Source organism: Podarcis liolepis (genome assembly GCF_965112155.1).
Source record: "Podarcis liolepis genome assembly, chromosome: 7".
NCBI lineage: Eukaryota > Metazoa > Chordata > Lepidosauria > Squamata > Lacertidae > Podarcis > Podarcis liolepis.
In genome coordinates this window covers 45642579-45669645 of record NC_139561.1, presented here as the reverse complement: position 1 = coordinate 45669645, position 27067 = coordinate 45642579, and the positions used below count along the sequence as shown (strand labels likewise).

At 46.2% G+C, this 27067-nt stretch overlaps 1 protein-coding gene across 1 annotated transcript in view; it reads right to left on the bottom strand.

The window, feature by feature from the left end:
* NQO1 (NAD(P)H quinone dehydrogenase 1) overlaps positions 1-26682 on the bottom strand; it is a 187833-nt gene extending 161151 nt beyond the window's left edge. Inside the window, exon 1 of the mRNA XM_083513827.1 lies at positions 26679-26682. The gene's annotated coding sequence lies outside the window, so the exon portion shown is untranslated. The remainder of the gene's footprint in view (positions 1-26678) is intronic.
* Positions 26683-27067: the final 385 nt, after the last annotated feature.

Here is a 27067-nt window from a genome sequence, read left to right as displayed (position 1 = left end):
AACATGATTATCATTGTGAAATAAATGGACAGGATGATGCCCATGTCCCAGGAATTATGTGGGCCTGTGTGTGTCTTGTGCTCACAAGTTCAGCTGGAAAAGTTGGAAATGTTTGTTTCTAAATGAGAGATATTTTTAAAATTCCTGTTTCAAGTAAACTGATATGAACTCCAATAGTAGGAGCCTGATGCAGAGTGCCTGGAATTTGATTGGCCTGGGAGAAAGTCAAGTTTGTAAGAAGCGGAATGTGGGCTCTTGTTCCTACGAATTTTGCCTAAGCTGCAACAACTGCCTTGTGAATGCTTGGCAGCAAGTGTCTCGTGTGGCTCTTTGCTGGGGATCTTCTCTTGTAGGACGTCACAGGTAGCACTAATGTCACCATGGACACCATTCACCCAGAGAGCCTCCTATGCCACTCTGGTGCATTTCACTGGAGCCTATATATCAGGATGTCTCCCTTTGTTCCAGAATGTGGATACACTTCAGTTTTGGAGCTATCATGTGCTAGAGGTTGCCTACTGCCAGGAGCTGAGTGATCATGACAATAACTCCCACTTCTGATACAACTTCCCAATCTGTAGCAGAAGGTATGCCCTTTTTTCTGAATCCTCCATCTTTATATTTGCTTTGACCATTACAGTCATACCTCGGGTTAAATGTGCTTCAGGTTGAGCGTTTTCAAGTTACACTCTGCGGCGACCCGGAAGTAATGGAGCCCGTTGCTTCCGGGTTTCGCCGCTCATGCATGCGCAGACGCTCAAAATGACGTCATGCGCATGCGGGGAAGTGGCAAAATGTGACCCACGCACATGCAGACACGTCTTACGTTCTACTCAGGAAGCGAACGGGGCTCCGGAATGGATCCCGTTCGCATCCAGAGGTACCATTGTAATGTCATCAGGGCTGGTGCTGCTGCCCAGAATTGACATGAGGCAGGAATGGCACAGCAAGACTTTTATAAGCCGAGGCTTTTCTGCAGGGGAAGCATTGGGACTCTGCTTCAGGCAGGCCAGAAGTGGCTCACATCCATGTCATATTGCATGGTGGACCTTTTTTTAATGATGGGAAGAATCATTTTTGCCTCCCACTCCCCACCGCAGCAGTTTCACAATTAGCTTTTCCTAACTTCTTGCTCATTAATACTTCATTTTGTTCCTTTATAAAAATGCTTTCCTTCTTCCTCTCCTCCTCCTTTAAAAGTTTTGCATTCTAGCTGTGCATTAGGGTATGCAAAGGTGACAAAGTGTGACATGAGACTGTTGGAGGCTGTAGCAAGAGCTGATGTTGCCTTTCAGGTCCATTTGCCAGTGTACCCATATTCTTAAAGTCTTTGAAAGCAGGTCTCTCTGTGGATTTAGTCACAGACTCCTCTGGGTGGAGGTTAGATTTTTAAAATTATTATTATTTTAAATAAAGCATTTTTCTGGGTCCAGGCACTTCCAATGAAATTCCACAATGAATTCTCCTGAGAGAATTTGGGTCTCTCTCTCTCTCTCTCTCTCTCTCTCTCTCTCTCTCTCTCTCTGTGTGTCTGTGTGTGTGTGTGTGTGTGTGTGTGTTTGTAAGAACAGAGAGGGGAGAGGCTCTGCTGAATAGAGGGCCACTTAAAGAAAATGCTAATGACTTAAAATGTTATTCCTTCTGTGTTTTAGAAGCAAAATTAAAGCAGTGCAGGTTCCCTGCCTGTGCCTCATCTCCAGTCACTCCTGAGAAATTCCCAAAGGCTCCCCTGGGCTCCCCTCTTTTAAGAGCATGGACCTGGAACCACTTACAGGAGAGGTTTAATAAGAGGCAAAATGTGTTTTTTATTTAGTATTTGGTTGCGTGAAAGAGATGGATTCTCTCTGGCTGCCTCCTGATGCAAGAAGGCTCAGTCATCTGTGTACACACAGGGGCTGAAGCAACCAAAGAGCCCCTTCGCCGCCTGCCTTCTCGGCCACTTACGTTCTTCTGGCCAAGATGAAATGGTTTCATTTGCAGAATCGATCAGCAGATCTAGCAAACTTATTTTTTGTCGGAATCACTGATAATTGACTTCTTATCGGATGTAAAGGGGCTGGGGACCAAAGTGTCACAGGTTGCATCTCTTCTTCAGGAAGGAGGGGTGGGAGGGCTGTTCACACGGTCGCAGAGAGAGATATGGTGCAATTGAATGCGTTTGTAGGTTTCCACCCAGGCACTGCATGAAAATTAGTGGCCAAGAAAATGGCCAGCATCCGATAAGGATTGGCAGCTTTCCTAAATGCCTCCCTGTTGGTTGCAATTAGGCTGGTGCAAGACTCGGAGTTCCTTTCAAAGAATCAAGTTTATGACTTTGTGGTGTGAGATGGTGCCAGCCCTGCCGCCTGTTTTCACTATTCAGTGTTGAGGAAACATATTACATCTGTCTTTGATCCCAAGATCTGGATTGCCAAAACTGATGGCCACAATTAAAGACAGTCCTGTTGAAAACCTGACCTCTGTCTGCTCTCAACTTCATGTAAACTTTTCAATATGGCTGTAATTTGGTATTAAATTACCCCCTGCTTTATTGCTTTCTAGCACAGCTCTGTCCTGTTGCTTTTTAAAGATATAAAGGCTAACATGAAAGAAAAATGGCAGCGTATCTGCATAATTATGTAATTATATACTTGTTTTCCTACACTTTGAGAGCCTTTTGTGTAGTTTATGCCTCTTCAGAGAAACAGTAATAGTTGGGGAGAATTATTTCTCTGCCTTTTCGGGGCCTGCACGGCATCAGGATGAGTTGCCCCCGTTAACAACTGTGACACTGCCTTGACGGGCTTGGGTGTGATTCATTTGCTTGGGAGGGAGATCGCTAAATGTGCCTCTTTGCTCATTTCACCAGCCTTTAATGGCCCCAGCCTTTCATGGCTTTCAATCTTATGCTTCAGGGCGGGTTGGGGGGGGTGACCTATCACCATAAAGAGCATGGCTGAGCACCAAATCACCAGTTTTGCTTTTCAAGGGCCTAAGCATTTTTGCCTCATCCTGTAACCTGCCCCAAATACTGCTCAGGTCTGTCATCTGGCTGTACAGAATCAAATTTTGTCTCTCCTTAAGTACGCATATTTGTGCAGCGTGCCTCCTTGCTGTTTTGTTGACCATGCTGTGGCATCCTTCCTTCCATGACTATTGAGTTTCCTCTCCCCTTTTTTAAAAAATCAGCATGTGTGTGTAGGAAAGGTGGGTATGAACATTTCCATCTCCTCTCCCATCGCTTCTCAATCAACAGAATCTCTTTGTTCTGACTTCCTTTTGTTTGAAAGAGACAAATGTGTGATTTTCCAGTAAGCAGTGAAATACAGAATTGTGAATGTGTGAGCGTGACATTTTCAAGTGGGTAACAGCAATAAAAGGCAACCTGTGATTTGCTTCCTGAATCCCATGGCAGAGAAACTGTTTCTTTCTGATGCACAGTTAAGTCAAGAAAGTGGAGAGAATTCCAATGCCAGGCACAAATGGATGGCAATTTTCTGTTTACTTCTGAGAGCTTTGGACACCCCAGTGGACAAAGTAATTGACACAGGCTTGTCCAAGGAAGATAAAATAGGCTGTGTCCACACAGCATTTTATTCCAGAATCATAAATGCCAGTTCCTAGGGGCCAAATCACTTCCCCCCAATATTTTTTTGAGGGGTGTTTGGCTCCGTCTCCTGGCTCCTTGTGACATCATGTGCACAATGTCAGGACATCACGCCGGCCCCCCTCAATCATCCTGAGAAGCTGGCACCTCTGTCCAGAATAAATGAAGATGGAGAACATTTTTCTACATAGTTCATACACAATCTAGATCTATTACATATTTTTTGCCCCTCAAATGTGCTTTTTGAGAAATTGGTTTCATTCCAAAAAAAAGAACTGCAGTGTATCCATTTGAAACCAGATAGCGGTGGTCCTGGGCAGTTGCGTAGCATGGGTTGCCAGCTCCTGGGGCTGTGCAGAGGGGGTGTGGGAGGGAGGGAAACAGACGGAGAACACATGCACATTCAACTGCCTGTGTCACCCAGGAGATCGAAGCCACAGAGGTAAGAAAAGAAGGGTCATTCCATTGTTTGGAGAGGTCACTTCCCGGTTCACATGGAGAAGCTGTTTTCATTGGAGCCCAGCAAAGGAAGCGTGTTGAAAAATTTAGCCCCTAAAAATTTTGCGCCTGGGGCAGCCACCCCGTGCCCCCCATGCTACGCCACTGGTCATGGCAATGGGGATGGGGCGTATCTGTACTTGCACACCAGTGATGTGGTGGTGGGTGTACACTAAGATCACAATCACCACATGAACAGGCCACATGACACAACACTTTGCCACTGCAGATGTTAAGATTTGCTGCTGGTCTCTAAGGGGCCTCCTCCTCTTCCTCCTTCTCCACTGGACCCTTTCTTATTTCTACTGCAACAGAATAACTCAGCCCACCCTCTGGATTTTTATCACTAGTACTTTATCTTTGTGGACAGACGAGAGGTATATGGGATCATATAAAATGGTAGGACAGGTATCAAGAAGCAAAGTGTAACAGATAAGTTGAATAATACATTTATCTCCGTTTTTGAGATCAAGGTAAGTTATGATTCTCCCAGGAGAGTGAAATACTGAATGAGTTATTTTGGATTGGTACTTATTAAATTTCATATTATCAACAGCATGACACAATGCTAGGTGCAATAACATGTTTAATTTCTGAGATTTTGAGCAGGGAGTTTTTGCAGTAAAAGGGAGAGATTTTTATTTGAACAATTCTCACAGTCTATGAGCAGCAGTTTGGGCCACAAGAAGCAAGTCCAGTTGCTTTTCTGACTAGCCTGGTTTTGCCTTCTCTAACAGGAGAACTCAGGTGGAATGCCTTTCACAGACCCACCCATCACCTGTGGGCCTTCACTTGAGGAAGCTGAGTGATGCTGTACAAGAAGAAGAGCTCCCCAGGGCTCAGTCATTGTTCTGGGGCGCCAGTGAATTGGACCCAAGTTGACGGATTGGGCCTCCTCTAGTTACCATTGCCAAACTCTTCTATATTGTGAGCTCAAGCACGAAAAGGAGCCTTGGAACTGGCAGGTCCAAGAAGCTCATCAGGGGAACCAAACTAGGGTTGCCATATTTCAAAAAGTAAAAAACAGGGCACCCTGGAAGTTGTTGAACTTATTTTAGACAACCGCCAAAGTTGTTGAGCCAAAAAACCCGCAATTTTTCGGTTGACTTGCCTAAGATCCAAGACAAAGCGCCACCTTTCGGAAATTCCCCCCGGATGTCAATTCTGCCTTTGAAATCCCAGTAATGTCCAGAAAAACCTGGACGTATGGCAGTGCTAGACCAAACACTCCAAACATTCCTTTCCCCACAAGCCAGTTACAGGTTTAAGAGTCCAGCATGCCTCTCTGGCTCTCTGGTAAGGTTGTGGTTGCTCCAGAGAGGAAGCCACTAGTGGGTGCTGCAGGTCTGTCCCCGCCAGCCTGCAAAAGCAGGAGGCTTGGAGGGTGGGAGGGCTGAGCTCTCTTTTTGTCAGTAAGGCAGGAAACAAAGACCCTGTGCCTGTCTTGGGGAGCAAAGCACTCAGGAGGAGAATGTACAGCATGAGGAATGTTGGATCTGATTTTAAATGGAACAGTTTTGTCATTCTGGCTGGCGCTGAGTGCATTTCGTCCATGCATGTGTGCATTTTGTTGTTGATTTCACAAATCCTTATTTCACACAGAGATGTCGTGCATGAGAATATAAGGCCGTGATAACATATGAAAGCAAATTATATTTTCTGGAATTAAAAAAAAAAGTCTTCTAAATTTTTTGTCCATGACAAAGGAACACCTCGTGTTCTTGGCTGGCGTGAATTTCATACATTAGATGCAGCCCCTTTGATATTTAGAGAAGGATTTTTGACACTTTAATAAGGGAATCTCCTCATCCATCATTTGCCATTCTCGTCTGTCCAAGCACCATCGTAAATTTCAGCCTCCTCCATATTCAGAGCTTGTATAAATAAAAAGCCATTGTGATCTGGGAGAACCGAGAATTTCCCTTTTCCTGTTTCTCTGCCCATTAGGAAGGTTTTCTTGTGTGCGCCTCAAACTCCCATAAGACAAATAAGTACCGTGCGAAAGAAGAAGCCCCCTTTTGTGCTCCGTGGAAGCCTCATTTGGGGGCTGCTCTGTCATCGGCAGAGAAGCCTCTTCTCCATTACAGCCTGCTCTTATTACCAGCCCTCTCTCCCAGTCCTTTCCTACGCTATTTTAGGGATTATGCAGCTTCTCTGAGATACTCTGAAATTAATCAAGGCAAGCAAAATCTCCTGCCATGTTATCCGTCACTGGAAGAGAGGTGAGAGTGGATTCTGCAATCCAGGAGGCAGTTTTGGAGGTCGTGTCTGTCCAGTAATCACAAACCCTCCTGTTCCCAAAATGAAGCAACCTTTCGTCAGAGGCTCAAAAGCAAAAATTTTGACCTAACAGAGGCTGTGTTCCAAGCAGAACGCCAGACTCTTCATTGGCATTCAGAGCTGAACAACATAGGATGCTGGCTACTTTACCTCCTTTTGAAACACTTCCCCAGCTGCACCTGGATAGGGAAGGCTTCTGTGCAGTGAGAAGAGACGCAAAATCTGCAGGGATGCTTCCCCCCCCACCCCCACCTCCCAGCCAGATTTATATTTCAATCTCTTCCCCAATCAAGCCCTGCACATAATTTCCCCCAATAAGTTAGTCTGCATAGTATGGCTGGCAGACACTTAGTGTGATTGCAAATAATAAAAGCAGATTATCCACAGAGTTGGTTGAGTGACAATTCTGACTTGCCTTGACCCAGTGCCCAGGGAGATAAGAATTAATCTTATAAACCTCTGCACACTTCTCCTTCTGATCTCTGAACAACATGGCGGGGTTGCATTAGCCCCCCTTTGTCCTCAGCTCAGTGACATTAAAACGCAGGGGACAGACTAGGCACTGTACTATCACTCAGGCTTGGTCTAGGGCAGTGCGGAAAAGCACCCATTTGTGATGGAGGTTCTCGGCTCCATTGGCACTCAACATACTGTTCTTCGTTTTGGCCCCGAAGCCAGGATGTCTCAGAATAATGGTGGTTTGTGTGGCATCCTAAAGAATTGCCAGCACTCATTGTGTGACAGTGGCAAAGTAGAAAGGAAAGGTGGAGAGAGGTCACCCTCCCCCTGCCATGCAAGAAACACAGTCTAAGAAGCCTCCAAGAGGCTTGTCAATCATGGCCTTGCAATAAATAATATAGAACATGCAGAAGCCGCAATTTCCCTCAGAACTCATTTGGCCTATAAACCATATATTTCCAGTAGGTAGACCATTGTGTATGAAGAGCAATCTAGTATGCTAAAGCATATACATATCTATATATATATTCCGTATAAAATACATACACCCAATAAGCAGCTCAAAACTAACAATGACTTTCCCTTTTATTTGATTCCCATTGTATGAAAGCAAACAAAAATTATTTCGTTGCCACCAATTTTTTCACCTGATTACGTTGTAAAGATCTCCATAGCAGAATCAGAGGTGGGGTGTGCCGAACTGGCAAGGAGGTTTACCATGCAGTTGAGCAGAGCTGCATGGGAAGCCAGTGGCACCCAAGATGCCATTTGGATAGCGAAGCATTTTAGCTGCTGTAAAGGCACGGGACTGGCCTTGACAAGGAGAACTGGGCTATGATAGTGTCACTTAGCCATTCTGCTTCGTGAGCCACACTCCCCTATCGCCACAATTCCATTTATTGCATCTTCTGAAAAGGATGTTCTCTGCTGAAAAGCCAAACTGAAGGATCTGTGCCATGCGACCCATGTGACAACAAAGGTCTTAAGGTGCTCAAATATTGCAACCAAAGAATCATATAATTGTCGTGCTGGAAGGTACACCAAGGGTCATCTAGTCCAACCCATGGGATGCAGGAATCCTGCACATAACAGTCCCGGGATGGGGTCAAACCACCACAAATGATAAGTTGGCATCTCCTGACTTCAGTCTGGTTTTCTTTGTTAAGGCTCTATGGGGGTGCAGGGCAGCAAGTTAAACAAACAAAATGGAGGAAGGGCAAGTGCAGCTGAGCTGAAGGAGTAAACGATTCTGAACACGGTGGAAGAGCAGGCACATTCCTTCCCTTCTGAGGTAGAGCTGTTTCTGCTTGAGATGCCTAACCCAGGCAGCATCAGTCAAGTATTTTGGTCTCCTTAAAACTGCTTCTTCCCCCCACTTGTGTTAATACAGACATTAAGTCTAATAGTATCTACTTAGCATAAACAAGAAGATAAAAATGATTTCTGTGATTGAAATGTTTGTTATTTAGCATTAGGCGTCTTCATACTCTCGTATGTTTTGCATTTTAATCCACTCTATGCTTGGTTTTGGGATTGATAGATTAGTTTTAATCCCCTGTCTAATAGTGGAGGGCTGGTGAGATTTATTAAACAGGCAGGGCTTGGCTCCTGGATTTAAGAGGGCTCCTCATTATGCATCTACTTCGCTCATGCATATTGCATTGGGGGATCCACCCGTGTCTCTCCTTGTCCTCGGAAGCACTTTGGAGAGGCCCATTAGCCGTGAGGGCCTTCACTTAGTCGGGCCTCCAAGGGTAGGAAACATCTCATTTATAAATGAGGGAAATCCGGATTGCACCTGAGCAATACAAATATCTGAAGGAAGGGTTCTCGTCGTTAATGCATCCTATTAAACATCTCTTAAAACCATTGTGGACATTTTACAGTTGGACTCTTTCTATTTGGGTAGAAGCATTGGGTCACAAAATGAATGTGACACACACAAATAATTGATGCAGAAAGAGTCGAGGGCAGGGAGAGAGATCACATTATCTTGTAAAAGAGGAGAATCTGATTAGAAAACACATATAAAGTAGGCTTTTAATTTTTCTTCTTTCCAAAGCCTTAATGTATCATTGGCTCTGATGACTGGCTATAATTTAGTGCATTCCGAGAATGTTTCCCTTAGAACAGGGACTGCACATGTTGGCAGCTGTTTCCATTTAGGAGTTTCTCTGTCTACTAGACAGCCAATACAGGAAGTGGGACAGGAAGTGACTTAAAGAAGTGGTGCCTCCTAGTGGTGGATGGCTCCCACATCAGTGCACAACCTACGCTTGCCACACCTCTAGAGCTTTTGTGTGTTGGGGTGGAGGGAAGCTGCTTGAGGATATTTTACATTTCCTGAACCGCTTTCTGCAAGCATCCCTCAGTGTTTGGCTGAAGGGAAGAGATCCTGTGTTCTTAACATTCTTTTCTACTTTGCAGGGATGACTCCCAACTTTAAATATATGTAATATAAACAAAAACTATATATAGTTGATAGTTATATTAAAATTAGGCAGTGAATTCCCCATTCCCTGCTAATTTAACCAGTCAGTGGTTCTTCCGTCAGAACTTGGCAAAAAGACAAAGAAATGGGACAAGCGCCATTTAGAGTAATTAAAAGCAAAAAGGTAACCAAGAATAAAATCCCTTGAGAGAAGGTCTTTCTCTTTAGTGCTTTGTAGTGCTGAAAATAGCTCAGTTTCTTCAACTTTCTTTCATGACAGATCCTAAAGCATTTCTAAGTGTACCCAATTCTAAGTTGCACCATTCTAAATACATACACCAGCCTTTTTCAACCTGGTGCCCTCCAGATGATTTGCACTATAATTCCCAGGCAGGGACTGATGGGAGTGATAGTCCAAAGCACCCTGAAAGCTGGATTCAAATGTAAGCTATCTCTATTATTGAATAATTTTATTTACAAATTAGCTTCACTGGAGAAGAGGGAGATAAGTGTGAACACCCTCCCCCCCGCCGCCAGAGGATGGGATAATGCAGTTCAGGATTTTGGGGGAGTGAATTTTACAAATAAATAAAACCTGGTCAGTTGATCATAATTCAGCATCTTTCCACTTAGACATAATAAAAATAAACCTCACTATGAATCATCTGGGAAGGGGTTCAAGGCTGTGCTAAGACCACCTGAGCACATAAACACAAAGATCCCATTAATACTGAACTCTACGACTAACGTTACACTTGATTTCTGTTGTTTATTTAATTCCATTTATGAATCACTTCCTGTAAAACATCTCAAAGTGATTTAATAAAAAAATCACACACACACACAAATATGCATATGTTTAAATTGTTGATGTTTCTGTATTATACATAATTTCATATATAATGTGTTATCTAATTATTATGTATTATATAACTTCCTATATAAAAACAATTTCAAATCCCGGAGACTCGGGGGGGGGATTAAAAATTATACAGTAGAAACAAGAAGTAATAGCAGTGTGTTGGGGTGTGTGTATGCTGTTTGCTTCTAGAGAGTGGCTGAGAAGGTTTTCTGATCGAAATGGTGCTTCCAAATTAAAATGAGGATGCCTGACTCTCATCAAATATATGTCTATCCAAAAGGAATTGGACCTTTATCTAGGCTTTGACTTTCAAAGCTCTTATTGATGTGTTTGTATTGTAAAACTGGGTTTTTTAATCTGTATATCACCTTGTGATATTTTATACACAGAGCCGTAGCTACTGGGGGAGCCGGGGTTTTTTGCCCCAGGTGAAGCTTCCAGAGGAGCGCCATTGAAGCTCCCAGCCTCTGTGTGCATTTGCAAATGCGCATGGGGTGGGTGTGCCAACCTGGGTCTTTCACCTTTGACCCAGGTGAAATAAAGCCTATTTTTGCCCCTGTTATACAAATAGGAAGGAAGGAAGTAGTTGCTTGCCTCTTCTGTCAGTCAGGTCAGGGAGAACATGCTTCCAAACTGGGACGGTACATATGAACATATGCTTAACTTTCTGAAAACTATAGATGTTGGGAAATTCCATCAGAAACAGGAGCTGAGCTGAAATTCACATGTTTGTCAGAAATCAAGAACAGAAATCGTGCAAGGGGATGCAAGCAGTATAATTCCTTTATTTAGTCTCCAAACGCTATGTAAATAATTAAGTTATTTTCTGCATTGTTTTTTATGCTTCTCTTCCATTGAAATGCACTGAAATTGATTATAGTACATAATTAAGTATGTTTATTTCAGCCAGAGTGGATAGTGAGACGAATGATGCAGGTTTCAGCAGAAGCCACACTGGAGTGGAACAGGAACAGCGTCTGATAAAAGCAGGACAAGACAGAAATCACGGCCTCCTTACATCCCTACTGAAAGCGCAGCATCCAACTCCTGGACTTTCATCATGGACTTTCCTACACAGGAATGCAAAACATGATTCTCTGGAGCAGAAACACAGGTCGGATGCCAGATTTGGAGAGGCAACAGCACAGCGCTTGTCTCCTTGCTGCTTCTGTTTGAGTTCACCATGCCACAGAGCTAAACCAGAAGTTGCGGGGCCTTTATTTGTAATGGTGCGTGTTATTTTTAAACAGGTTGAGGGCTTATTTCTCTACCACGGGCAACCAGGAATTGTGACATGCCCACTCTGAATCTCACATCCGGTGCTCTGCCTTTCTGGTCTAGGCGTAGTCCAGAACAGCTGGTTTTCAGAACTCTCTGCCTTGCAGGATTTCTTGGGTGTTCACTATCTCATTCTCACGTTCAGGGCTAGCAAAATGACCTACAGTGTGTTTTTGCTGCTCTTAATGGGAGCTAGAGATGCTTCACATCTGGAATGTTCCTGGTCCAGTTGTAGTAAAATGGGATAGTTGTTCCATTAAAAAAAAAAAACCAACCACTTCCCAGGATCTGCTTTGTGCCTCTCATTCATCACCCCAGGTGTAGCAAAATGATCTTGGCGGCCTCCGGTGATGTATGACTTCTTCACAAGCCTTTGGACCAGCAGCGAGTGCAGTTTCCACCCTGAGCAGTGTGGTGGCAGCATTTCCACAGAGACCTGTGAAAAAATACTCCCAAATGTTTCTCACACTGAGGCTTTCGTCTTGAAAATTAAATGATCAATTACAAAAAGAAGAGAAAAGAATTGGGTTTTTGGTGTGTGTGTGTGTGTGTGTGTGTGTGTGTGTGTGTGTGTGTACCTCTTATGTAAACTGTTTTGAGCAAGGGAAGTTCTGGACCTTTATTAGTTATTTTGGGTGTCTTCTCCCTCTCCCAGAACTGGGCAATGGGCATTTTGGAAATGAAATTTCATCAGTGAATAAGATTAAATATTGCAACCGCAGCCTGTCCAGGCCCAGGATAGCTAAGCAGAAGCAGGTGGTGGTGGAGGAACTGGCTCAGGAAGGCAGCTGTGCCTGGTGATTGAGGAAAGGTTTGTCTCATTAGCTCTCATGTTCAAAATCCTCCTGGTGAGAAGTTGGCCAAAGTGGCCCACTTTCACATTTCCCCATCAGATCAATGATTGGAATTAGCAACAAATCCAAGTGACTCGGTTGTGATTATTGGCAAACGTAACACACATTCTCATACAATGTCAGAGAAACTGGCCAGAAATGGGAGATGGGAATTGGACAGGTCAGAATGATCTTGCTCAGCAGCTTAAAAATCATGAAGCAAAACTGGGGTGGGATGTGGGGAGAAACCATGAAAGTGAAAATCTACTCTTGGGTTCGACAGACAAATGCGCTCCCCAGCCAGATTGTCACCAGGTTAAGGTCAATAGAGGTCTGAAGTGGAAGCTTTGATGTGTTTGCTGTGAAGAATGACAGCGTGTTGGTCTGGGGCAGGTCTTGCCTAGTGAATTTCCCAGGCTGAGCCTCTAGCCAAGGCCAGGGCTTCCACTCAAGTCTCCTGCAGAACTGAAATATTCTACGGCATCCCTGCTCATCACCAAAGGCTCCGTACTGCCAGAGCTGCTTTTCTTTCCCTCCTTTGATTATTTCCCAAAGAGCGGTCTTCCTCTGCCAGGTTGGGCTTCTTCCCTGCTTTCCTAACCCAATTCTGGAATCAGATCCAGCTCCCCACTGGTGACTCCTTGCTCTGCTCATCAGCTGAGATTAGGCACTATTTCAGATTTGCTGCAGCACTGGCAATATACTCCAGATTGCAGATCCATAGCTGCCTCTGCCTCTTTTTCTTCTCTTTAAGAGGAAGGCAATCATCATTAGGGCTTGACTCCTAGAAATAAAATCAAAGTGCTGATAATACTTTTGAACTGACATTTTCAATGGGTGTTGATAATGAAAACCTTTCAGCACCAAGAGGTATCATAATTGATGGCCTGTAATTAATATTTGAAAAGCACGATGGGTGATAGGCAGGTGTGTGCATATACAAAAAACCTGCATAATTGGGATGTTGTTTCTGTGGTACGCAAATATTATGCATGTTGTTTGGGTTGGGGGGGGTGTTGTGTGTGAGAGAGGGGGATTTCTCTTTAGTCTGTAAACATGCAATGTGAAAGGAAAAGAAATGCGAGCATGAGGGGAAAACCCCGGCAGGTACTGAGAGCCCCCCTGCCCCCCCCCCCGTCTCCATGGAGGTGCCTTTCTTGCTTTCACTTTCTTTTCAGATCACCATGTTGGTACAAAATGAGCCAGGAGAGGCAAGAATTCTAATGAGGTTTTAAAAGAAACCAAACTGTCCCCTTTTATCGCTTCTGATTTGCAGAGGCACAGAGTCAGGCCTGGGAAATCCTTTAAGATGTATTTATAATCATAAAAAGGGACTTATTTGGACTTTTAACGGAAAAAGGGAAAGAAGGGAAATTATACAAAGGGCAAAGCAGAGAGCTGTCTCTGAAGGGCAGTTATTGCTTGCCCTTGCGCGGAGAAAAAGGCTCCCTCAATGGGATTACGTCCCCTCTCATAACCTATCAGTCGTCTGATCAGAAATTCATAATACAGGCCATCTATTTCTCAGCCCAGCGAGGGCTGCATGATTGAATTTAAATAGGCAAATGCCAGACTTGGGCTCTGACATTCTCCTTGCCTCTCTCAATCTTTCTTTTTTCGCCTGCCCTCCCAATCATCATGTCCTCTCCCCCCCCAACCCCATTTCTCTCTCTCTCTCTCTTTTCTTTCCTTTTCTCTACTTCTCTGTGCACCACCATTTTATATTAGGCATGAACTAGCATGATGAGAAGTTATCAGGAAATGGAGGATAGATGGGGGGAGAGAGAGGCAGGCAGGCAGGCAGGCAAGAAGGGAGGGAGGGAGGGGGCCAGGCACACACACACACACACACACACACACACACGGAGGGAGGGAGGCTGAGAGAATTGGATGGCAGAAAATTGTAAATTGTTGCTGTCATGCTCTCCCTGGGACAGTAAAATCTGTTTTTAAAGGCCCTCTTCTTCCTCCACCACCTCCCCCCTCAATTATTTTTTTCCACTATCACCCCCCCACACCAAAGAGGAAATATTTCAAGATAAATTATCCAGGTGGTTGCCTTACTAAATCAGCAGAATGGCCACGAGAAAGAGCCACTCTGTGTTCGCTTTTGCTTTACACCTCAGAGAAGGGGAAGCCAAATGCACCCGAGGCATTTAATTTGCCAGGAAAACTTTCCTGAGAGAGGCTACAAAGGAGGAGGCTTCTCGTCCTGCAGCCTCTAGTGGGATGGTGATACCCACATTAGTGCTTCGGTGGTGATTGAAGCAGGGAAGAAGATGCAGTGCAGACAGAGACCCTCCTCTATGCCAGCCACAAGCACATGAGCTGGACTGCAGTGGATAGTTGGAAAACCCAAAGATGCCAGTTGGGGCAAAAGAATGGAAAGTCCTTTTTGCTCATCTGCAGTGCGTATGCCCCCCCACCCCCTTTTAAAGAAATGGAAACAGGGAACAATATGCTTGACCCGGTTAGTTGTGTGGGAATATATGCAGGGCAGTGGTAACCGCACTCCAAAGTAGTTTAATGGGGTGTTGATGGAGTCATTGGATGAAGAAAGGTTCCCCAGGAGATCCCCTACCATGAAGGGGAGATGCAGCAACATACAACATACAGCTAAGGAGCCCTCATTGTGCCCTGCCTTCTCTTTGTCCATTCAACAAGGACCCAACTGAGGCCCTGCAGTGGAGCAAGGAGCCATCATCTTAGCAGATTTCACTGCAGGTGCTGACCTGCAGTGTGCTTCATACAATGTGCCTCCCCCACCCCTGAGCTCAGTTGGCAGGGAAGACCTTCCTGAACCCCTGGGGTACTGCTTAGATTGAGGTGGGGGCAGTGTGGCGCTCCCTGCAAAAAAAAATAATTCCCGTTGAAATAGGGAAAGTTGAATCCATTAGGAAGAGCCTTCTGTTTTCCACAGTTGCAATGGACTTCAATCTCATGAAATAAAAAGAAGGGAGGCCAACCCATGTTCCTGTGTGCTAAGAAGACACCTAGGTAGATATTATTACTGCTAGCCAAGGGTGTGTGATGAAGAAGCCTTTCCTTTTCTTTGCTGCCACAGTAGGGGGAAAACAAAGGCTGAGTGGAAAACAACTCAGAAATGAGTTTTGTGTGTGACATGCGGAGAACAGCTTAATAACCTCACCTTTTGATCATCACTAATTTCCACTCTCTGGGCTAAAGAGATCAGGCTGTTCTGCATTAATAAAGAGGTGACCTGTTGGATGCTGGCGCATGTCTGACAGGGTTTGCGCGTCCTCATAATCAAACCACCCAAGGAGAGAGCGAAAGAGAAAGAGAGAGTTTGAAGGGAGGGACTCCGTGGGTTGCTCACACATTTCCCACTACAGCAGAGGTTGGATTTCAGCCCCCCCACCGGCTGTTGTTAAGTGTCCGTTTGGGGGATGGTGGTTATGGGGGTTTGATTTTCAAGGAGGCCCTTTGCAAAGTCTGTTCATCCTGGGATGCCAGAGAGGTGAGATTAGATCCTGGAACAAAGGACTGATTCCATCTCTTTGACATCTCTCTGTCTTCGACGGCAGTCACCATCACATTGTCCCCTGCAGGACAACTGGGACCTTGACATGAAGGCTCTGGACATAGCCCAGGCACTGTCCTTCCTGTGTCACCCACCACCAGGCAACTTGCAGGCCATGGAAAGCTCTAGTTTGACCTCTAATGCTCTCTGGCACCGGAAGGCTGCAGTGCAGAGACTTCAGTGTCGAATCCCAGCAAAATCAGTGACCTTGGGAGCCAATAGGATCCCATATTGCCTTATACATGCTGCCTCTAGTCTCTCTGCTCTGTGCAGACTGGGATACTTTAGCCTGCCTTGAGACATTGCATGAACTGGCCTCCCCCTCCCACCGTCATCACCCCAACTTAGCACTTCTAGGGGCTTTGAAATGCATGCATGCATTGGCCATGTGTCAAGCTGGGAGGCAAAGGGCCAACACAGAGCATTGGATTCCAGACTGTCAGTGTCCTGTTCTATCAACATGTGGCGACAGCAGCCTGGTCTGCTTGGGAGTCTGACTTGAGAAATGCCACAGATGTTTTGTGGGACCAGTTAAAAACATATACATGGGATGCAGCCCAGAACCAAATGGAAATGAAACCCATCACCAAAACAACCCGGAACATCCTGTAGATGGCAGAAATCCAACATATGTTGTAGCAGGACGTGTTTGAGAAACCCACCACTCCTCACTTCAAAGCAGGAGTTCAGACCCTTATGAAAGCCGCGTCAAACCTAAATCTGATAGCAGCGGAGGGCTGGGTTTTTATTATTAAGATCACAATGGAAGTTTGGTGCCAAGCATTTTATTGGATAAAATTGACAGTTGGTCTTAAAACATCTACCCTCTGTGTTCTGTTTTAGTCAAATTGACTTTCCTAAAAAAATTATACATCAGTGAAATCAGAGTTGGACATGACTGTCCAGATGTGGCTTTCAAACTGAATTCTCAGCACAATATTGCAGGCTGCCTGATGAGCCAAATCAGCTACAGCCCCCATTCTCATGGCATGGCGTGGCTCACGCATTTGGGTCTTGGTTCTCTCTTTCTCTCTGCCCTGAGACAGATTTCTCACTTTAGCAGCAAAGGATGGGGAAATTTTGAAATGCCACTTTTGCCATTGATGGCAATGTGTGAGTAAAATATTCCACTCTCAGCTCGTTTAAAACCCTGACCCTCATTTTCACATACTTTCCGAAATGCTTTGTAAGTAGATTGACAGGACACCAGAAACTGAACTGGGTTTGTGTGTTGTGTGCTCTCAAATGAAGCCCCTCCCATTATGAGACAAAAGGCCCTAGGTTCAGCGGGCTGTAAGTTCATTAAAGAAATTGAATTATACAACAAAGCTGGCTGGGTAAAATGTATTATTTCCTGTTTCTGGTTTCTCCCCCACTTTGCCTTATTTTGTTAGGGTTTTTTCCCCTTTGTTTGCAAGAGGTATTTTGAATGAAAACACATGCTTTATTTTACAGAAAACAAATCTGCGGACGGCCATTTTCTTTTTTCTAATATTTTATTAGTTGAATATAGGAACAACATATAATCAAATAAACAAGGTACTGAACTGAGACCCTCACAGGCTAGGAAAAGAATGTGGAGGTGTCACAGATGCCACACTCAGGCCCAGCCTGAAAAACCCGCTAGAGCTTCCCACAAGATTGGCTCATTCCTCTGTAGCAAGGAGAACTCACATGCCATTAAGAGGTCTGTTTGCTGCCTTAAAAGCTTTGTGTTCTGGTCTCTAAGTCTCAACTGCTATGCATCCTAGGGTGGAGACAAACACCTCAGAAGAGCCAAAGGCACATCTAGCCGAACACTCAGTTTTCAGTGGCCGACCATTTGCCGCAATGGGAAGCCCCCAAGCAGATCAGCAAATGGCAGTCCATGGGCCAAATCCGGACCACCAGGAGCATTGTCTAGTTGCCAGCTGGGAGGCAAGAGGTACACCCTGAGAGAGCAATAGATCATATTTGTTGCACTGACATTTAGGTGTGCAACCTGCCGACTGTTATGTGGAGGTTAGCAAGTTCTGGTTTTCATGCCTCACCTGCCAAGGAACTCTGGGCCCAGACCCTTCAATGAGATGGATGGGTGGGCCACTGGAGGCAGGATTGTAGTACCCTTGAAGGAGCAGCATTATTTTCATGTCTAAGTTATGACGCCTTATTAGAGCAAGGAGATTTCATTAGCGTGACCATAATTGTGTCTCCAGAGGGCCTCTTTAAACATTGCTTTCCATGGCTTGTAAATGGACATTAAACATTCACTTTGGCATGCCGAGGTTGCAGCAAGAAGGCAGGAGGGGGCAGTGTGCTTTCCTTTGGGATATGCAGGCCCTCTCCCCTGTCTGAGAGGTGCCTCCTGCTGCCACAATCCCTTGCAAGGTGATGCTGGGCATGAAGCTGCAGGGTGTTGCTTCAGGGCACCAAAGAGCCCTGCACTCCCAAGTGACCGCTCAGGTGTCTGGAAGATGCCAGCATTTGGTCCAGGAGACTTTAGACCAGCCTCCCCCAACGAGGTGCCCTCCAGATCTTTTGGACTACACCTAACATCAGCCGCAGCCAGCAGGGGCAAATGGTGCTCCAACCTGATGGGAGTTGCAGTCCAACACAGCTGGAGGGCACCAGGATGGGGAAGGCTGCCTTAGTGCAAGAGCACCCAATGGAACAGGACCATCACACCCCAGATTCCACAGAGGTGTTGGCTCTTTGCAAGACAAGGTTTCCCAGTGGTGGTGCAACCACCAGCCTTGCTGTCCCAGAAACTGTCGGATGAAATTTTTATTACAACATTATAAGGCATTTTCTCTTTGCATCTTTAAGCTGCTATATCATTCTCACTTTTCCATGCACTGGGTCCAAAGAGCTGTGGGTTGCGTGAGGACATTTTGGCTCTCCCTTCCCACCCGCTGTCGCCACTTGAAATGCATTCTGAGGCTCAAGGGGCCTTCTGGAATGATGTGAGGGTGGGGGGGGCAGGGTGAAAGTAAACAAACAAACAAACAACCCATCATGCACTCAGCCCAGCATGGTCCAGCATATGCCAGCCACTATTTCAAAACCACTATTGCTATTATGACTTTTCTTGCCCCAGCACAGGAGCCCTTTCCTACTAAAGTGTGGCAGCAACATTTGGAGCAGAGGAAGGGGGGGGTGTAAAGAGGGAGGCAGCATCTGGGTGGGCATCATAGACCCAAGATGTCCCCTGTGGGGGCAGGGAAGGTGACAACATGCCCTCCCTGTGAAATCGTGAATATGAGTCTCACCTTCTACCTGCCCACCTATTATTATTATTATTATTATTATTATTATTATTATTCCCTGCCCATCTGGCTAGGTTTCCCCAGCTACTCTGGGTGGCTTACAGCATATTAAAAATTGTAAAACATCAGACATAAACAAATTTCCTGATACAGGGTTGCCTTCAGATGTCTTCTAAAAGTCAGGTAGTTGTTTATTTCCTTGACATCTGGTGGGTGGGCGTTCCACAGGGCAGGTGCCACTACTGAGAAGACCCTCTGCCTGGTTCCCTGTAACCTCACTTCTCACAGTGAGGGAACTGCCAGAAGGCCCTCGGCACTGGATCTCAGTGTCCGGGCTGAACGGTGGGGGGTGGAGACGCTCCTTCAGGTATACTGGATCGAGGCCGTTTAGGGCTTTAAAGGTCAGCACCAACACTTTGAATTGTGCTCAGAAACGTACTGGGAGCCTCTTAAGCCAGGCAGGCAAGGCCTCTGTCTCCTGAAAGCCGCTTTATTAGAGGGGGGAACAAAACCCCAGAATCCTTTTGTGAGATTTCACTCTGAGCAGTGGTTTAATCAGGTGTACACCACCAAGGACTATTTTATACTCATCTTGTTTTTGCTTTGGAGGGACCAAATATCTTCCCTGCCATCGTGGTTGTTTTTTTTTTATGTTTCCCCCTCATTTTTATGTTTGTTATGGGAGAGTGTTATTTTTCTAAACTAGATTTTTATTTCTGAAAACAGCTCCAATGGTAAACATCCTATTAACCCAGCATGTTTTAATGTGTGGCATCTTAATAGAAGGACGGCAGAGAGAGAACAAATCTAACATTATATATATATTTTTAAAGCAAGCAAACAAACACACCCTGCCCAGTTATTTATCATCACCAAATCTTTCCCCACGTCGGGAAGGCAAAGCTGTCTCTTTAATAATGCAAAGGGATAGTAAATTTCAAGCTGAGGATGGGCTGTAGGAAGGAGCCCCTTTTCCGCCCTGCCCCTAATGTCAGTGGAGTGGCTGAGGAACACACCTGATTAGTTCTAACAGGCTGCTTAGCATTGGGTCACCTCTGTGGCTCCATCTCTCCCCAGCAGGGTCACTCGTCTCCAGGCTATATTTGGGGAGGGGGAGGCAGGGGGCGGGCAGTGTGTTCCGAGCGCCTCGCCTCTCGTCTCTCCGCTTTCTCTGGTGCTTCCAGAGCAGTTTATTTTTATTTGCGATGCGCTCCCTCCCTCCCTCCCTCCGGCTCCTGCTCTCCACTCTGCATAAATCGCTGGGAAGGGAGCACCCCCTCCGCCCAGGCAAGAGTGCATTAAAGCAGGAACTGTGTGTTGTGTCACCGGGGCCTTTTGATCCGGATTTCTTTTTGGCACAGAAAGCGTTTAAATTAATTTCCTGCCCGTGTGTGTGTGTGTGTGTTCTGCACCGTTCTGCTGAATTGCCAAGGCCAGTTTGTGCTACCAGGATGCCCGGGCTGGGTTGCAGGCAGGGTGGCGGCGGGCTGTGTTTACGCACACAACGCCCAAACCACGAGCCCAGCCAGCCTCGTGCGGCCGCCCCACACAAGTGGATCAAATCCGGTAGCTCCCACCTGCCTGTTCCTCCAAACGGGAAGCCTCTGGTGGCAAGGCTGCTGCGCCCTGCCTCGCCTTTACGGTGTTTTGCCTGGCTCGCAGCCTGGATGCTGTCTGTTACAGGGGGACCCTTCCCAGTGGGAAGGGTCGCATAGCCAAAGCAAAAAGTGAAGGCCCGGCTGCTCTTGGGCTCTTCTTGTCCTCCAGGGCTCCAGGTCTGGTCCCTGATGTGGGAACCCCAGTAGCTGGTGGGGCGCTTTCCCCCTCTGGGCTGGGAGAGCCGTAACTACTTCTGTGGGCCTGGGCAGGAGAGCCCTTTGTTTTCCCTAGCTTAACCCTTTGCGAGCCACCCACATTGCCGCCTCCTCCTCCTCGCATTTAACTCTATCTCTGCCAGCCCATCGCTGGCGGAAAAGCTTCCCGGTGCACTCGCATGTCCCACAAGGTGTGGTGGGGGGAGACGCGCCATTTGGGCTGCCCCAGAAAACAGAGGGGGGCCTGACCCTCTGCCCACTCCCATTGGTGTTGGCGGAGAGTCCTGCTTTGAAAAATCGCCTCCCCCCGCCGCCACGGGACTCTCCAAGCAACTTCGAGGATGCTTGCTTGGGTTGCTGTGCGCAGCAGCTCTAGAAACGCCTGCCAGGCCAGCTTGAGGCCGAGAGCGGCTGCTACGGATGCCAGGACAGGGAGCTCTGCTGCCAGCCAGCCCATGCCTGTCCCTCCCAAGCTGGCAGCAGCGATCAATGGCCTGCCTTTCTCCCTGCCATAAGCTAGGCAGCCCAGAGCTCTTCCTTCCCACTTCCGAGGATGTGTTTTGTGACTGCGGAAGCTGACATATGAGCGGGACATTTGCCCTTCGTCAGACACCCTTGGCTGGCAGAGAAACTGGCCAGACGGCAGCCAGGAGTGTCTCAAGCACCAGCCCCAGCCCCGGGAAGCCTGGAGCGCACGCACACTGGTGTGTGTGTTGCATGATGCACAATGAGCATCTTCCCACTGTGGGGCCGACACTTGGGGGGGGGGGAGGCGGAATCGAGGCTTTGGGTTCTTTTCTTCTTGCCAAGCCTGAAGCTGCGTGACCCTCCCCGCCTTCTCTCACCCCCCTCACCCTCCCGCCGTAGACTTGGTGGCGATGAAGCAGCCGAGGCTGCTGCTGCGGCTGTTGCCTGGCCATGGAGAGGGGTCCCTTGCGCGTGGGTCTGTTTATTTGTTTGTCCTCCTCCCCATGCCCCCCAGCCCCGCTTCCCCCTCCCCGCCGCCACCGAGCTGGAGGGGGAGGAGGAGGAGGAGGAGGGGAGCCCACGCCAGCCCCACAGGACGACAGCTCTCCCACTTGCTCCACGATCGACCACCGACCTCTCTTAAGAGGAGCAGCAGCCGCAGCAGCAGCGTGACCGGCCGGCCGAGGTAAGGCAGCGGCGGCGGCAGCAGCCGCGAGAGGGGGCGCCTCCGCCTCCTCCGCTCATCGGCTGGGCCTGATGTGAATATGCAAATAGGCGGCCTGCCCGACACGTGTCTGCCCGCCCCTCCCTCCCCCCCCCCCGCAGGGTCCTCGGCTCAGCCGTGCTCGGCTCAGGGCTCTACTGCCTTGCAAAGCCAGAGCGGCAAGCGGGTGTTTGTTTGTTTATTCGCTCATTTGCATGTTGGAGTGCGGGGAGGCGGAGGTGTGAGGGCCCGTGAGATGACAGGAGAATCATGCGACAAATTAAATGTGATGGTGGTGGTGATCCCTCCTGGGTGAGGATCTGATGCAGAGGCGGCGGCTCTCCCCTCTTTTTAATACTCCCCTTCGCTGTTGATTGAGGTGGGGGTGGTTTGGCATCTTTTTTATGGTGATGATGACGATGATTTCAGCCCTCCTCTGGGGGGAAAGGTGGTCACTTTGAAAATGCCACGTGGGGAGAAAGTTGAGGCACTTGGCACCCCGAGAATTACATTGCCACCTCCCCCACCCTCTTGATTGTCCTGCATTGCTTGTTCATAAATTAGGGGTGCTTGGATTCTCCAAGAAATAAAACTAAGCTGTTCCATTTTTTAGAGGAGGCGGCAGCTTTTATTTCGCAGGGTGCCTGTTTTTTGCTCATTGACATCCCCTGAAATTCTGTTTTGTTCCTTTTGCTACTTTCTTCAGCTACGTTTTAAGAAAAGGCCGTTCGCAAAGCAGATCCTGGAGCAGCCTTGGGGATCGGGCGCTTCTCAGTGGCTGGGTCTGAATTCTGGTTTGAGCGAGCGCACGCTCTGAGCCTCTTCTTCTGAGCCTCCAGGCTGTTTTACTTGCAAAAGGGGGAAAAAGGCAAGGAAGCAGCGATTATGAGCAGAATTAAATAGGAGGAAATGGGAGGAATGCAGCTGGAAGAGTAAATATTTTTTTCTCTGTAGCAGATTTCGGAGCTTCTAACAGAATCCCGGTTCTTCCTCCCTTTTCCTGCCTGTCTTCCTGATGAAACTTCCTTGCCTGGTGTGCCCCCCCCCCAATCTATTTTAAAGCCACGCAAGAGACCCGGAGAACCCTTTTCACTGCTGTCTCCTTTGGAGGATTCAACCCCCCCCCCCACACACACTTTGAAAAAGGAAAATACCAGTCCCAACTGAACTCCTGGTTCTAGGATAAATTAAAAGCAAGAATGGCTGACTAACCATCAATGAAGGGAACAGAAATGAAAAGAAAATACTACCTTTTGTGGAAGTAAAAGAGGGACCAGTTCACATGGCGAAATCCCCTCACCAGCCTAATTTTTCTGACCCTAAAATAATAATTGCTACTTCTCTGCCTGCACGACCACTCCATGTTCTCCCCTGTGCCTTCTTGACACAATCACCTATTTCTTGTGTTCCTGATCATCCTTGCCTTGCATCCCGTGCTCAAGGTCTGGGTGGCGGGGGATGCATTCCACCTCAGGTGGCTTCTATCTCATGTGCCACCATGTTGATTTCTGGGTTCCACCATGGCTTAAGCGTGGTACTTGAAGGGCCTGTCAGGGCAGGCCAAAGAGCAGGCAGGCAGAGCGTTGAGCCAGCTTGGCTGTTGCAGCAGTTGCTTCTGGTGCTAAGGGCTCTCCCTTTGGTGCACCTGGGGGGTGCTGTGCACGGACCGCATCCTGCTTTCCCCAGGCCTGGCTCTTGTGTGCCAAAAAAGAAGAAAGGCAGGGATAAGGTCTGTTGTTATTGATCAGCCCAAGGGGATCATTAGGCCTCGGTTACCATCTACAAATCAGGAGCCTGGTGTCTCCTGCCTGGGCACTCATTGCCAATTTGTTCCTATTAGATGGCCGAGCCCGGAGGTGTCTGATGATGAGCAGATTGGGTCTTTATCTCGGCAGCGGCAAGGCTGGAGAGGAGGCCAGCAAACATCGAGGCAGCGCAGCCCTTGCAGATTTGGGGTCTGTGATTTGTTGGACTTGCTGAGGATGGGAGCTTCTTTGCCTATACTGGGAAGGGAATTTCTGGGCCAAATCTAGTTCCATCCATATCTCCCCAACAAATATGATGGGAATTAAAGAGAAATCATTAACGAAGCCACTGTGTGTTAATAATATGTGGTTTATTTCCCAGTGGAATAAAAGATATTTTATGATACAAAGATATTCCTGTTAGGGCTCTTTGTCAGCATTTTCACACCCCTTGACTTGGAAGCCATTTGGCCCCCAGACTTTGCAGGCTGTTTAAATCCACTGGAGGACAGTCCCAACTGCTCCTAGACATGAATGATGCAAAGGAAATAATTTCAAATAATCTATTTTTTAAAAAACAGTAACACAGATTTTTATATATAAACATATATAGTCCTAGAATTCTCACTTTGTTTTGTACAGTATTAATGAGTAGGAGTTTTGTCCAGTATTAATAAGGCCAGGCTCAATTTGCATTTCATCCTCAGTCTGTGATATTTTTCTGTATTGTGCAAAGATGCAAATGGGAAAGCGAAGTTCTCTAGGATGTCATTTTTGGGGACTTTGAACACGGAGGAAAGGAACGGCAGCCCCTTGTAGCAGTATTTTTTGGTGGTGGGTGATTTCTGTGATCAGCCATGTCTCCCTTGTAAGGTGGTTCTTCAGCACAGTTCCAGTGCATGTTCCACACTTTTGTATGTCGCAGCTGCCTTTTTGGGTTTTACTGAGCTTTTCATTCGAAAGAGTTTGTTGAGGGCTTTAACCGACTCGGCCAGGATTTGAGTCTCAGAAGAATTTGCATGCCTACACCTTGAATCTCTTACCTGAGCTCCCCAAAGAGACATTTCTACCTTTGATTGGCACATTACCTCATCTGCCCCAAAGCAGATGGGATTTTCAAGCTTGTGAAAAGTGTATTCACCCAAAGACTTGAATTGTAGAGAAAATTATAATTTTATCCGTTGGTTAGAAAGCACGCTAATATAATCTCTGGCTCCATTTTGGTTGTAAGCCAAATTTGGAGTATGAAGAAGAACATTCCAAGTGCTTATGTGTTTTTGCCTTGACTTTTAGGAGCGCACATTCTCCCCCATTCAATTTCTAGAGAGAAATTCTCCTCCTCATTTAATAACCTCATAATTGTATCTTTTGCTCAGTGATCAAGTACATCTCTTTGGTGCCTGTAACTTATAGTAGAAAAATAGGTTTAATTTATCATAGGCTAACATAACATCCAGCTTGCTTTGATCTGTATGTTGCATGGATCAAAATCAATTGGCATGTACTAGGAGGGTTTCTCTCTCTCTTAAGATTGCATTAATTTATATGTACATATTTATATACTATTCTAATGCTAGAGTGTATATTTCAGTTGTTATCATTTTTTATTAGCAGAATATTTCATTTAAAGAAAACATTGTTAAAAACTACAGTTCAGTTAACTGTGACTAAAGTTCCTTAAATGCAATTCATAAAGATCCATCGATGTCGGATGCGTAATCTAGGATTTGTCTGAGAGTTCCTATCAAAACCTTTGCAGATTAAATATAAACAACCAACCGGCCAAACAAACAAACAAACAAACAAACGCATAAAGTATGAAGACGAGGCTTAGCCAGGGCATTTACATGCCACAGATTTAGTATTTCAGGTTCATGTCAGCTTTCTGTTTTAACAGAGAGACTGTTGCGTTGTTTTTTCTGCTGCTGTTTTAAATATGACAAATCATCCTCCCTGTTTATATATCTCTCTGTCTATCGTTTGGGTTTAGGGTGAATTTCACATGTGAAATTTCTCCATGTAACATCTGATATGTTCTCAGCATGCTGGGGAACGGTGGGGGGATCCTTTTTAGATTAATGGTCAGTGTCTCATACACACAAATTTGTGTTAGGATGCTACAGAGAAGGTGCGAATTACTGACAAGATCTGGAATAATTCCTAATGCTGTAGAAGGGTTCATTTTCTCCTCCACATGATGGATGAGGCATAAGAAGTGCTTTTCTGAGATCATTAATGCGCATCATTCTCTTAAGTGTTATTAAAGTCCGTCTGTCTGAAGCTGCAGGAACAATATCTTTCCCCTCATTTCGCCTGCTGTTTTTTTAAAAAAAGAATAAATCACCCTCTACCTATAGATGCTGCCTTTTTGTAAATTCATTGTCAAAGGGTTATTTATTTCATAACGGTGCACACTTTCCAGAGCTACATTTCCCCTACCTTCTTTTTAAAATATTTGATTGCTGCTTGTGAGTCCACATGTAATTTCAAGAGTACATGATTCCTAACCTTTACAATTGCAACACCAGCCCCTGAAAAGCAAGCTTGTTAGGCTTTTTCCTTGAAGGTATTGTTCTAAGAGAGCACTCTCGTTCTGCACTATATCTGGGCAAAGCAGCCTTCCTCTTAATTTTGGTTTGAATGTGGTGTGCGAGGCATAGAAGAAGAAAACAGCAGCCCGCTGGCAGGGACAGTGGTGCTGATAGTAACCCCACCGCACTTTAAACGTGTTTGCTGCCCCTCCAGAGAAAGTATTGGCATGTGGTCCAGCTGAGGGCAAGGCAAGGAGGTCACAGCCAGGTGCCACCATCCAGTCTCGTATTTGGAAACAGAAATCATTATTCTTTTTGAAATATCTTCTTTCAGCCATTTTATTTCCACATATTTAAAAAACTTTGGCCCTTTACTTGGGGGGGGGGGCTGGAAATGCAAACTGAGCCATGGTGTAAGTGGGGGCAGGGTGGTGGTGGTGGTATCAGTAAGGCCAGCAGGGAAGAGGAGGGGTGTATGCCAGGTACTGATTGCAGATGGATCATATTAAATCAAAAGCAATTTTAGCCAAACAGGAGAATTCACTTTAAAGCTTTTTTAACCTTCCTTAAGAGCCAATTTTCCCCCCTCAAAGCCCTGAGATAATAAAATACAATATAATTTATGGAGCGCTTTCCGTGGGTCTACATTCCTAACTCTCTCCCTCTTTTTCTTTTACTGTAAGATAAAACATACCCAACCACTGGGATGGCAATCAAGACAAAACAAAATGCAGCTGATCATAAAGTCGTTTCAAAATGCCACACTCCTTTTGAAAGAGGCTTACCTGGAAAG